The sequence below is a fragment of the Ptychodera flava genome, chromosome 1, assembly GCF_041260155.1.
Source record: "Ptychodera flava strain L36383 chromosome 1, AS_Pfla_20210202, whole genome shotgun sequence".
NCBI lineage: Eukaryota > Metazoa > Hemichordata > Enteropneusta > Ptychoderidae > Ptychodera > Ptychodera flava.
The window spans coordinates 431,318-445,567 of record NC_091928.1 but is presented as its reverse complement, the minus strand read 5'-3'; the positions used below and the strand labels follow the sequence as shown (position 1 = coordinate 445,567).

General features: G+C 38.8%; 1 long non-coding RNA gene across 1 annotated transcript in view; it reads left to right on the top strand.

Moving 5' to 3' along the window:
- Nucleotides 1-14,250, top strand: part of LOC139135824 (uncharacterized) — a 28,729-nt gene that overhangs the window by 10,676 nt on the left and 3,803 nt on the right. Inside the window, exons 2-3 of the long non-coding RNA XR_011553119.1 lie at nt 13,422-13,488; nt 13,858-13,992. This is a non-coding gene — a long non-coding RNA (uncharacterized lncRNA). The remainder of the gene's footprint in view (nt 1-13,421; nt 13,489-13,857; nt 13,993-14,250) is intronic.

The window sequence follows — 14,250 nt, the reverse complement described above, 5'->3', positions numbered from 1 at the left end:
GTCTCTGATGTTAACACAGTAAAACATCTCCGAATATTTGCAGCCTGACTCAATACTCTCAATCTCAAAGCAGCCATGGCAGATAAACTACCTGTGATGAACTGGGAATCGGATAACTTAGCTGAATCTTTCAAGCTGTTTAAGCAACGTATAGAGCTGTACTTCGTTGTTAAAAATGTGAAAAGTGAAGAAAAAGCTGCAAATATCTTGTTAGCAACAGGCGAGGAAGGATTGCGTAAATTCAACAGCTGGGATTTGTCGAGTGACGAAAAAAAGACCCAGAAGTAATTTTCAAGAAATTCGGAGAATCCATCAAGCCTGCAGAAAATTTCAGAATAAGCAGACTAAAATTAAGTACTCTACGACAGAAACCTGGTGAATCCCTGGACTCATTCGTCAGCAAATGCAAACTGCTGGCAAAGAAGTGCGAATTCCAACCAAAGGAACTCCAAGAAAGAATTATAGAATTAATCATTGCAGCCACACCAATACTAGAGTTCCAGAAAGAGCTTTTAGCAAAACCCAAGGAATACAAACTCGACGAAGCCGTAGCTCTTGGTAGAAATTATGAAGCTGCCAACGCACATGTATCCGCATTGAAGTCCATGGGACAACCAGCTCCTGAATCAACACCAGTTGAAGTAGTGCGCTCAGCCGAGGCAAGTTCACAAAACAAACCAAGTAGGCCAAAGGGAAGCACATCCGGTGAATGCAGAAATTGTGGTCTGAACCACCCGCCAAGGAAATGTCCAGCTTTTGGCCAAGATTGCAGGAAGTGTGGAAAACGCAACCACTGGGCAAGAAAATGTCGTTCTTCAGCCTCAAGCACGCTACTGTCTCAGCAACATGACAAGAAAACACATGAAGTTAGAACAGAGTGTGATTCTGACAACCCAGACCACTATGGGTTTGATGAATGTACTCTGGGTGAGAAAGATAAGTTTGCTGTCATCAAGCTGTCCACACCCAGAGGGAAAAGACGTCTAAAAGCAAAGGTTGATACCGGTGCTCAAGCAAATATCCTGAATTATGCAACATATCGGTCACTTTTTGGTCCACATCACAAGGCTAGTACAACTGATGTTCGTCTTAGTGGTTACTTTATTTTTTTATTTTATTTTATTTTTATTTTTTTATTTTTTATTTTATTTTTATTTTATTTTATTTGATACACAGATCAACGGGCAAACCCACTAACAGATCTGCGAAACAAAAAAGTCACACAATCACAAGACAAATGTACAAGACAGCCATAAAAGTAGCACGATACATTAAATTGAAAAAAAAAACATACACGAATCAAAAAGGAGAACTGTTAAAATGACTGGATAAAATAGTTTTAAAACTACACAGCGTAGAAAAAATATCTATATTACATTTAAAAGAGATATCATTAAAAACAGACATGCATCTGGGCACTGTCGAGAATTTTCTGCAATTAACAGAACACAAGTCTGGTTTAAAAAGGGGTTTCCTGCGTAAATTTCTACTGGGAGCATAAAAGCAGATTTGATTTAGAATATCTGGAGCATCATAATGTGAATGAATTATTTTGTACAAAAAGCACATGTCAAGGGTTAGTCTTCTATTGTGTAACTTAGGAATGTTCAGAATTCTGCAATAAAATGGGTAGCTGGATTTACTGCAGTGAACATTGAGTTTGCGACAAATGTATTTCACAAATTTAATTTGTACTCTCTCGATTTTTTCTGACCGGCCCTTCTGGTGGGGTGACCACACAACAGAGCCATACTCTAGAATAGATCTTACATAAACAAAATACAGAGAAATAATTGCTGAAATGTCATTGAATGGCTGGCAGAGACGCTTAATAAAACCAAGAGATTTGAAGGCTCTAGAAACAATGTTATTGATGTGAAAAGAATAATTAAGGTTGGAAGTAAGGTAAATGCCCAAATCCTTGACAACAGAGACCCGTTGAAGAGGGGTACCATTGATGGAGTAATCAAGAGAGGAAATGATTCTTTTCTTAAGTGTAAAACTGATAAATTTACATTTACTGATATTAGGTGACAGTTTCCAGTTGTTACACCATTGTGCAAATTTGTCAAGATCTTGCTGTAACATGACACAGTCAGCGAGGGATGTGATGGTGCGATAGATCTTGGCATCGTCGGTTACGGTGACAAACCCTTTCAGTGCCACGGAAGAGTAACAGTGCCAACTGTTGAGCATCAAAACACTTGTGCTGCGAATGTTGAATTCTTCGTGTCAGAGCACGGAAACAATCTACTTGGCCTAAATTTGTGTTGCAAGCTAAGACTTGTCAGTTTCCCTTGTGACAAGCATGAGTGCTGTGAGAAGTTTGACATTGAGGAGATCATATCATACACCAGCAAGGAGCAACTCATCAAAGACAACGCTGATGTATTTGAAGGTGTCGGAAAAATCCAAAAGGAACACAAAATCCAACTTGCAAATGATGCAACACCCACCATTAATGCAACCAGAAGAACGCCAGATGCATTGAAAGAACCCCTCAGGCATAAGCTCGACCGACTGATGGAAATTGGCATCATCAAAGAGGTACACGAGCCAACTGACTGGGTCAACAACGTCGTGCTTGTCACCAAACCCAACGGATCTCTACGCATATGCCTTGACCCCCGGGAGCTAAACAAGTTCATTAAAAGACCACACTACAATGCAAAAACTCTTGATGATATATTGCCAGATCTCAAGAATGCAAAATACTTCTCAACGTTTGATCTCAGGAATGGATATTGGAACATTCCACTCGACAAAGAATAGCAACTTCTCACAACGTTCAGTACTATCTATGGCAGATACTGCTTCACACGATTGCCTTTTGGGTAGATATCTGCTCAAGACGTGTTTCAAGTCGAACTTGATCAAATCTGTGGACCGATCGACAACGTTTACTGCATCAAAGATGATATACTTGTAGCTGCTGAAACCAGAAAGCAGCATGACTTGGCAACTCAAAATCTTATGATAGCATGCAGACAGAACAATGTCAAACTAAATGGCGAAAAGTGTCACTTTAACATGGACAGAGTCAAACTGTTCGGACACATCCTCAGCAAAGATGGTATAGCGCCTGACCCATCTAAAGTGGAAGCTATCCAGAAGCTCGAAGCACCAAAAAACAAACAAGAGCTGCAGTCACCTCCTCGGACTTGTGAACTACTTATCAAAGTTTGTGAAACTGAGCCAACTGACTGAACCCCTTCGAAGACTACTTCAGAAAGATGTTGTCTTCACCTGGTCTGAGAGCCATGACCAGCACTGCTTAGAATAAAACAAGCCATTGCCAAAGCACCAGTACTTGCCTACTTCGATTCAAGCAAAGAAATCGTGATTCAGTGTGATGCGTCGAGCAAAGGTCTTGGTGCTGTAATACTGCAAGATGGTAAACCCATTCACTATGCATCGAAGGCTCTAACTCCTGCTGAGTCTAACTACAGCAACATAGAACGAGAAATGTTAGCTGTCGTCTGGGCAACAAGGCACTTCAAACACTACGTCTTCGGTAGACATTTTGTCATTCACACTGATCACAAACCGCTAGAAGCCATAGCAAAGAAGAAATCTGTAAGATGCCAGCCAGACTGCAGAGGCTTATCCTGCAAATACAAGGATACAACTATGACATCCAATACGTACCAGGTCAAGATGTACCACTTGCCGACTGCCTTTCCAGATGCATAGACATTGGACAGACAACATTTCAGATACCTGATGTTGATGTACATGTTCATGATATCTCTACAATGAAACCGTTCATCATTGATCGCATCAGAGAACTTACTACTTCTGATCCAGTTCTCCACTCCTTAACCACGTACATCACCAATTGATGGCCACAAGAGAAAAACCAATGCAATGAAACGGCCCATGCATACTGGCAGCATCGCTCAGAACTAGCTATCCACAATGGTGTAGTATTGAAGGGCCACAGAATCGTCATACCGACAATGTTGAGACAGAAAATACTCCAAGTACTTCACAAACAACACCAAGGTGTAGAGAAAACCAGACTACGAGCCCGACAATCAGTATACTGGCCTGGGCTGAATGCAGACATTGAAATATGATACGTGACTGTAATCAGTGCCAGTCTCATCAGAGAAGCCAACCAAGCTTCCAGTACAGCCCATTCACAGCTCTGAAGCCATGCAAATGATTGGTATTGACATATTTGAGTTTGAATCGTCCAAATACCTACTCGCTGTTGACTACCACACAGGGTTTGTTTGGGCGGACAAACTACATAATACAAAGAGTTCATCAGTTATCAGTAAATTGGACAACATCTTCTCTAATTTCGGCTACCCAGAAAAACTTATATCAGATAACGGTCTACAACTTACAAGCGATGAATACCATGAGTATTGCCAATCCCATGAGATAAACTACTCTACCAGTGCACCCCATCATCAACAAGCCAATGGGAGGGCAGAGAGAAACATAGGTACAGTCAAAAGCATGCTGAAGAAATCACTTCAGAAGGGTGAGGAAACCTTGAGAGAGATCCTGACAACATTGCGGGATACACCCATCACAGCAGACATCCCATCTCCATTCTCACTGATGTTTCCAGGCAGAAAGATCAAGACAAATCTGCCGTTCATACAATATGGACACCAACCAGCTAATGATGTCTACAAAGAAAGAATTGAGCAGAGAGCACACACATACGGTGGTGGACAAACCAATGGTTTACCACTCAAGACAGGCTCATCATGTAGGTTTCAGAAAACCCCAAAATCAACCTGGCAACCAGCTACAATTATGGACCACTCCTCTGACCGCCGATATACTATACAGACACCTGAAGGAGTCCAGTATCAACGTGACCTAATTCACATTAAGCCTGTACATCAACCAAACCAGGACACAGCGACGAAAGAGAAGCCAGATGACAACCCACCAGAAATAGGAAGCACACCCGAAGCAGACATGACTCTGAAAACTCAGGTTCCTCCCCCTGGAGGCCGACCAAAGCGACAAAGCAGACTTCCAAGAAAATATGATGATTTAATAGTAAAATGATCACATATCAAGGATTCTGAGATGACCAGCAAGCAGTTTCTGGTTCAGTTTATCATTACCTGTTTGAACATTGCAAGTTGAGAAGTTTTAAAGTTTTCATGTCACAAAAGTTGTTCTTAATCGTTCAAAGTCGGAACTTTAGACTTGGTGTTCCAAATGTACTTTTAGCAAACTGTTGCTATCTAACTGAGGGAGGGTGATGTTATGATCAGTGTTGGTTACTTAGAGCGCCCTCTATGGCAAGCTCCTATCATCAGCTGTTTCTCTGGTTCCCGCACTTTTTGCGGAGCAGCCATCTTGTTGTTTTGGATGTTCTGTAAACGTTGATGTTTAGACGGACTAGACGGATTAAAATAAGTCTACCGCACTCCACAACGCTTTAGCTTGAGTCAATAACATAACACTATTGTTTCGTAAAAAAGCCATAATACTCAAATAATTAAAAATTATTTTTGGTATTCATTTCTAAAATATTATATTTCATACATAAAACACTCGAAATACTGGTCCTTAGAAAAAATCTGAATTCATATTGGCCGCAAAATGGTCACGTGACATGACTTCATGCGAGGCCATCGGTGCAGTGTGCAGTAACAGGGTCGCACTATGTACTAGCACTCGCCACATTCGCAAAGTGTGACAGAAGGTGCTGGGTGGCGAATAAAATGTCTACTTTGTTCGCCACGCTCATGAAAGTGTGGCGAACTGGCCTCAAACTAAAATACCCCGGTCAAATTCACAGTGGACGATGCGATACTATCAGATGATTAAATCAATGTGACAATACTCTCGCTCTCAGCGCCACGTACGTTTACGATACCCGACAATGGTTGCGTACTAATACTACTACTTCTGTCCAGCCACGGTCCCGTAGAGGGACTGTGGTCCAGCTTAGGTACGCATTTCCGAACTCGGCAAGCCATAAAACTTTTTGTTTACCCTTCGAACCCAGTTTAGTACCATATAATGACTAAAATAATGACATCATCCACCCCAACAGCAGAGAGATCCAGTAATTTATGCAAACTTTCCGAGAAGGGGTCAGTGGTTTACGTGAATATTTAATCAGGTTGGCTGCCCCACGGGAAGGTCGTTTGCTGTGCCAGTATTGTCGGATAACTTTGGAGAAGCAGATCAAAACTCCAGCAACGGTGATTATATTCAGGTACATCACGGACAAAACGGCCCCGGGGCCACTACAGCTGCAGGGAAGGTGATGATGACTAATTGTACCGGTAAACTTCCGACACAAATAGCGTGTATCGACTGTGCATACAGCATTGTAGGTTTATTTTACGTCCATGACATGTGGACAACAACAAGGGAAATAAATAATCGTGGTTTCATCTCGTTGTTTATTACATAAATGTCAAAAATGATTTTGTAAGCGTTTTTAAAACAATGGGCATACACAAGACATTTTAGTGCGATGCTGAGTTCAACTTGGAGCGTATACCGGGTGCTCTCTTCTCGTTTAATACCTTGCTGCGAAAACAAGCCCTGCCACTCCTTGACGTGTTCAACTGGGAGTGGGGCCAACCTACCCGAGTGGCAGAGGCTACGGATTCGCAGCAACTCGTTACCCAGACCTGTTACTCAGACTCGTATCGGCATCTGATGACAGACAGAGTTATGAATTCGAGTTTCACACAGCCGCTTTCAGAATATTTCGTTTGGGCATATTTATCATAAAATCGAAGGCCTAAATGATTCTTATTACTACCTATGTGTGTTTCCCACTTGTGAAGGCTCGGGTGAACCTGGGTCTGAAGGTATTTCGTCGCTTGGCCCATTGATCCCACAGGCGCTCCTTAGTTGGGTAGTCTGCCAAGTGGATCGATTTTCGGATCGATCTATTGATCCCGTAGTCGATATGCCCGCCACTGCAACCAGTGGCGGGCATATCGACTACGGGATCAATAGATCGATCCGAAAATCGATCTACTTAGCAGACTACCCAACTAAGCCAGTGACGGGCATATCGACTACGGGATCAATAGATCGATCCGAAAATCGATCTACTTAGCAGACTACCCAACTAAGGAGCGCCTGTGATTGATCCGCAGGTTGGGGAGATACTCGCACCTCGCTGGCTCAAAACCTACGGCCGTGGCTCTGAATTTCCTGAACAATACAATAGTCATGTACCGTAGAGCCCAAAACTCCTCATTATCATCTGAATCATCCGAGTCCAAAAACTCTCTCTTCATTCGCGCTCGCCGAGTTTAAATTTGATGCCATTGTTGCTTGTGTATGTACAGCAGGAGGCATAGATTGATTTGCACAACAATTGCCTCACGTGACGTCACAGATGAGGGCGTGGTTCAAACAGAGATTTTTTTTCTCAAGCCGTGAATTTAGGGACGATTCAGAATTTACTTCCAGGGGGAGGGTGGAGGATTTTCTATTTTCTCGGTGATTTTTTTCCATGGCCCCCCCCCTAGTAAATTATAGAAAAAATCTATGGCCCCCCTCATCTTTCCTGTTTTTTTTCCATGGCCCCCCCCCCCCCCCCTAATATATACATGCATGCTTATACGGTACATTATAGACATATCTAGTCTAACAAGTTGCAGGAACTGTAGGGCCTAGTGGACATTAATCGATGATATAACAAATCATTTCAGGGTTATGTGACTATAAAAAGAATGATTTGCAGGGACTGCAAGTGGCACACTTTTGGAAAGGGTAGCAATAAACATATCTGGTTGTAAATTTCTAAAGAAAAGTTAATTACTAAATATGAATACTTTTTTGGTTATGTCTCACTGATACATATGATGCACACAAAGACAAGCAAAGATGTCAGTTTGAAATGGTGAACAGAAAATCAGAGGAGCAGATAATTGGCAAAGTGATATATATCTTGAAGTTTAATGGTACATCATTTGCAGATATCCAGATATTTCTGGAAAGTGAGATGTACATGTACATGCACACGTTCAGCATACATTTTCATTTGATGATGCTGAATATTTGCAGACTCACGGTGAAAATTTTAAACATTAGGAATTAAAATTGGTGAAAGCCAACTTGTGTTTAATTTTCTCTTTTTTTCTAATTTGGTTATCATAAAATCAAGTAGCTGCCACTGAAAGCAAAAATGCTGAGGAATATTTTAGAACATTTCTCGGACAAAACACCTTATCCAAAACATGAATTCACATTTTATTCTGCTCATTCCATTCACAATCCAATGTTCATATTAAAATGCAGACAACCCTGTGCAAGTCAAAATTCACATTTTGTCGGCAATATTTTTCAAAATTGACAGAGCATGCATATTTCAAATTTTTTTAACAAACTTTAATTTTAAAATAGTCATGATGCGCATGTTTTCAGATGACACGAAACAATACATGTTAATTTGGTTTTTTTTGCCTTTTCTGCCAGCCGCCACTGTGAAATCTTTGATTATACATATCAGAATGAATGGGACACATAAGTATTAGCATCAATACACAATGTGTAAGCCTATCCACATTTCTCCTAGCCTCATACACACTGAGATCACTTCTTGGACTACAGCAAATTTCTTGTGTACACAATTTTTCAACAATCCGACACCATAGCATTGGTGCAGTGCCACATGATCTTCTGGATGCACATACAGGATTATTGGAAAATCAACCCTTTTGTAAATTTTTCACCACATATTTTTGACAGTAATACATAATATTTTTATTTTCAACATTAAAAAACTATTCGCTGAAAAGCACCTTGAAGATGAAACGGCCATAAATTTATTTTCAAAAAGTTTATAGTAGATGTAAGCACTGTAAAAAGTTATGTAGAACATTTAAAAAATTTAGAAAGGGTAAAATTGATGAGAATGAAACATAGAAAAAAGGAGCAGAAAAGAAGAGTAGCAGTAGCAGTAGTTTACTCAAAGGATGAAGTGGGTGTAAGCTTATATTTGGGGTAAAAAACCTCAATTTTTGTATTAATGATAAAAATTTATTTAAGTCAAAATCTAGACAGTATTTTCTGAAATGTAATATTTCACTTGAAAGGAGAGTATTCATGTAGAAAAAACAACTATTTTATTTGGCATTATCCATCCTCATTTTAAAATTGTTGGGGTTTAAAGACTGACACTCTAATAATTGATTAAAATCATGATCAGCAAAATTAAAATGTCTCTTATTCAAAATGCCTCTTATTAAAAATGTAAGAGCTTTATTGCCAAAGAAAACCAATCGATAGTTGTTGTGTTATATAGAATTTAAAAAACATAATGTGAAATTTCAGAAAATTTGACCCAGCCGGAGTGGAGTTAAATTCTTTGGAAATTTTGAAATTGGGAGGCAAAAGAAGCCAAGAAATCGGGTGATTTGCATACATTTGCATAAATTAACACTTCTTTATCATGCAACTTTCAACTGCTTTACAAGCTACAAGGTAAACCCAACCTTAAAAAGACATTTGCTGTAATTTTTAGCATTTGTTCAATGTTCATCTCTGTGTATCAGCATTTGTTTGTTATTCTATCACTACATAGAACACCCAATGCTGTATTTAGCAACATACCAGTGTGAACATAAATGACCATTGTTATTGTTGATAAATGAATTCTAGTCTGGACTTGATCTGAGATCTCTTTTCAACAAAAACAACCCTGACTGTTCATTGTATGGTTTGTATTGACATGCTAAATACTGGACATTTCATAATGCTTCAGGGAGGAGAACAAGAAACTGCTATAGATGCATAAAACAAACCACTGTGAATATTACCGAATTTGGCAGCTAAAGGAGTTTAACTAAACATGTTGAGTTTATCTGTCACCCAGGTAGCGTCTATGGTTCTCTTTTGTAGAGATCAGAAATTCTGGGCAAATATTGAATTGATGTTTTTTTTACTTGGCCCCCCCCTAAAAGATTGTGGTATTTTTGTCTGCCCCCCCCCTAAATTTTCTTGGGAAAAATGGGTGGCCCCCCCCTGAAAATCCTCCACCCCCCCTGGAAGTAAATTCTGAATCGTCCCTTATAGCAAGATTGCATTTATTTATCAACAGAAATGAATAAAATGACACCAGCATTTGACACATGACTCCAATAAGAGTTTATAGTAAAAAAATAAAAAATATTTTTTCAGAGGTAATATATGGACTTTAAAATTACCAAGCCTTTCTTAGATATAATCAAGTTGTTATTCAGTGAAAGATAAACACAAGCGACCTACGGCTGATATAGCTCCGCTGTGTTTATGTAGAGAATAACTATTTTTAACACATGTTGATGAAGAAGGTTGAAATCTTTGATAGCTTATTTCAATGGCCAGAAAAAAGTGGCTAAAATAGCTGCAAAAATACACATTTGAAGATTTCATCATAATTTGAATATATCACATTGGATCATTCCTAAGAACATGTCACCCAAAGCTATCTGATGAGTAGTTTTTTGAGAATGAAATTTTCTGACCAAAAATGGCAAAAATTGCCCCCACAAATAATAAAAATTGCAGATTTCACCATGATTTCAATATATCATATATTAAAATAATCCCTTGGAACCTGTATACCAAATATCAAAACTATTGACTTGCACTTTTTGAGAAACAAATATTTTGACCAAAAATGGCAAAAATTGCCCCAAAATACTAAATTACAGATTTCATCATAATTTTAAAATATCACATTTAGATCATATGTAGAAATATGTTAGCAAAGTATAGTTGATAGCAGCAACAAACATTTTAAACTGATTCTGGTACGTGGTAGTACACATCAAGGAAGTACATAATTTAGTATTGGATCCAGAGGCAAACAGTGCATATGCAATGAATTAAAAGGCACCTTATGACAACAGCAGATTTAGATAAAATTCTGCACCTGGGAGATAAACTATATATTTCAATCATTACAGATTTAAAACTGAATGATAAATTTGTTAATGACCTGCACATGTTCAATGACCTACCACACACTGTCTTCATAAATCCATGGTATCAAAAGGGGTGAAATATATACCTTTGTGATCACTCACCTTGCAAAAGCTATTTTTGCCATTTATAACTCATGCAAGTTTTTACAAAACCAATAAATAATACAGTAACTTTGACTTTAGGGCTTCATCAACTCCATGTAATTGAATCATGGCAAAAGGCTCCAGGCTTGGAGCTTCCATCACATAATTTGGAAGAGCCATCTTCCGATTGATATGGCATTGTCCACTCACTGATTGTCCACCTACCTGTGCATATTTACATAACTATTGTTGAGACTGAGTATCCTTGTACAAACGGTGAATCACTTATGAAAAACTGTCCACTGTCAGATTTTGTGCTGCTGTTTACTACTAACAAGTGAGAAACTTTACAGTGGACATTTTATTATACGTGATTCATCGTTTATGCAAGGATAATCGGTATCAACAATAGTTATGTAAATACGCACAGCCTGGTTTGAGCCTGGGTGACTGGACAATGCCATACACAACAGAAGATGGTCATTTCCATATCACATGTTGCAAGCTCCTAAGCTTGGAGCTTTTTTCCATGATTCAAATTACATGGACATGATGAGGCTCTAAAATGAAACTTCCTCAACATATGTAAAGTCAATTGGTGAACTTCCCCTTTCAATTTATCTATAGTTGGTAACTTCATTATCATTTGCATATCCTTACATTTGCCGCAAGTTTGCTTAGCATAATCAACAATAGTTATGTAAATACGCACAGCCTGGTTTGAGCCTGGGTGACTGGACAATGCCATACACAACAGAAGATGGTCATTTCCATATCACATGTTGCAAGCTCCTAAGCTTGGAGCTTTTTTCCATGATTCAAATTACATGGACATGATGAGGCTCTAAAATGAAACTTCCTCAACATATGTAAAGTCAATTGGTGAACTTCCCCTTTCAATTTATCTATAGTTGGTAACTTCATTATCATTTGCATATCCTTACATTTGCCGCAAGTTTGCTTAGCATAATCAACAATAGTTATGTAAATACGCACAGCCTGGTTTGAGCCTGGGTGACTGGACAATGCCATACACAACAGAAGATGGTCATTTCCATATCACATGTTGCAAGCTCCTAAGCTTGGAGCTTTTTTCCATGATTCAAATTACATGGACATGATGAGGCTCTAAAATGAAACTTCCTCAACATATGTAAAGTCAATTGGTGAACTTCCCCTTTCAATTTATCTATAGTTGGTAACTTCATTATCATTTGCATATCCTTACATTTGCCGCAAGTTTGCTTAGCATAATAATGACTTTAGCCTCTTAGCCTTAGATTACTCTACAATTTTCATAATCATTTTCCATTACAATCAGAGTACATTTGCATTTTTGTTAGTATTTTATTTAGCTTGATATTTACTTTACACTTACTACCATTACAGTATATTTTATTTACTCATTACATTACTCTTTGGATTTACTTCTAACATTTCTGCAATCAACAACCATTTATAATATATTGCCTGCTTGATTGTTTAATACTGTTCAGTGTTTATTTTTGAATAAAATTTGTTTACAGTTAAAATCCATACTTGTCCCGTGTCACTTTTTTCCCAGCTGTCAGCTTAATACCAGGTGGCTATTCCTTTAACACTTGAAGTGCAGGCAAAATCATCAACTTCTCCTCTATGTCAGTATGTAGAGCTAACCCGTTTAAACTCCCATATGGGCAAGAGTATATGTGCCACTGAAAACTACTCTTATAGGTTTGAGATTGCCAGTCTTTGAGTTTGTCTGTATGTATATGATATGATTGTGCAGGTGCAGCCAACGAACAATGCACTTTTAAAAAGATCCTTACTATGATAAGATGTATTGTGGATGACAAATAATGTGAAATGACTAATTTTAAGTCAAGAGGGTAATTAATAAGCTGTTCATAATTTGCCCTCCCACAGAAAATTTTTCGACTTACCCTCCCACACTCAAACTTCATTTTTACCCACTCCCCACCCCACTTATTTTTGCCTGTATCCCCTCCCCACTGTGAATTTTTGAAGCTCCCTCGCCCTGTGGCGAAAAAAACTTGCCAATTTCCCCTGCCCTGTAAACAATTCCCCTAAAAAAGTTTTTCTCCAAGCCCTGTCCCCAAGAAAATCAACCGATATCCGCCCTGCCCTACAAAAAAAACTAAAATTTGCTCCCCTACCGCCTAAAACCATGTCCCCTGCCCTAGCAAAATTAAAATTTCCCCTGCCCTCAAAAATTGTTCCTGGAATAGCTTTTTTGATGAATAGCTCCGTTGGCTGCACCTAATTGTGTGAGTGTGTACTGCAAAAACTCCACAGCCGCAGCACCTGCCCATGTAGTATTTAATTAATGTACAGGTGCACCCAGAGATAGATTAGTTTCACAATGTGCCAGCTGTGATCCAGTGCCATCCGCATTGGCACTATTCTTTATTTCAGGCTAAAGAAGAGACAGCTGACATTCTGGAAGCATTTGGACACTTCAGGGAATAGACAGTGACGAGAAGTAAGTCCATCTGCATTATGCCTTTCACACATGTCAACTTGACGTCATCTTAGGCCAACTACTCACTACTGGACCAATTACAATTCGTATTGGACAACCTATGTGATGTCATTTGCCAAAATACGATCTAAAATTCACTATTACAAACTGTATTTTCTGACCAGTCTGACCTTGTTATGTTTAAACCACTTTTACAAACAAGTGGCATCTTCTCAATTTCACATACGTTGAGAATATTTGAAAATCATAACATTTTTGTATTCGGCACAAAACAACTCCAATTTCTCAGGACATGTGAACAAAATGATCATAACCATGTTGGCCACCCCTTTCAAGTTCTAAAAAAAATACCATTTTTTTCTTCCACAGATGTCTGGTCATAGACAGTGTGTACACACCATACAACGCAAATATCAGTACCATAGGCTCTGAAGAGGATATTATATCCAAACTGCCAATGCAGATTGTGTACAAGAAAGACAATGGAACAGTTGTAGAATTGAAGTAAAACTTCTTTTTAAAAGTTCAATACATTAGGCTGCATTTCCAACATGATTAACTTGAAACTGTAGGCTACAACTGGGTCCCATCTATAACGATCCATATTGACAGTCGTAAAAATTATTATCCTCTGATGATTACCATTCCACATTACCCAAAGCATGTCCAAACCAACAGCACACAAACCACCCTTGTCCCAGATTCCTTCTCCATTTCAAATTGATTATTTTTCTCTTCCCTTTTGGCAGCCTCATAGGTCAA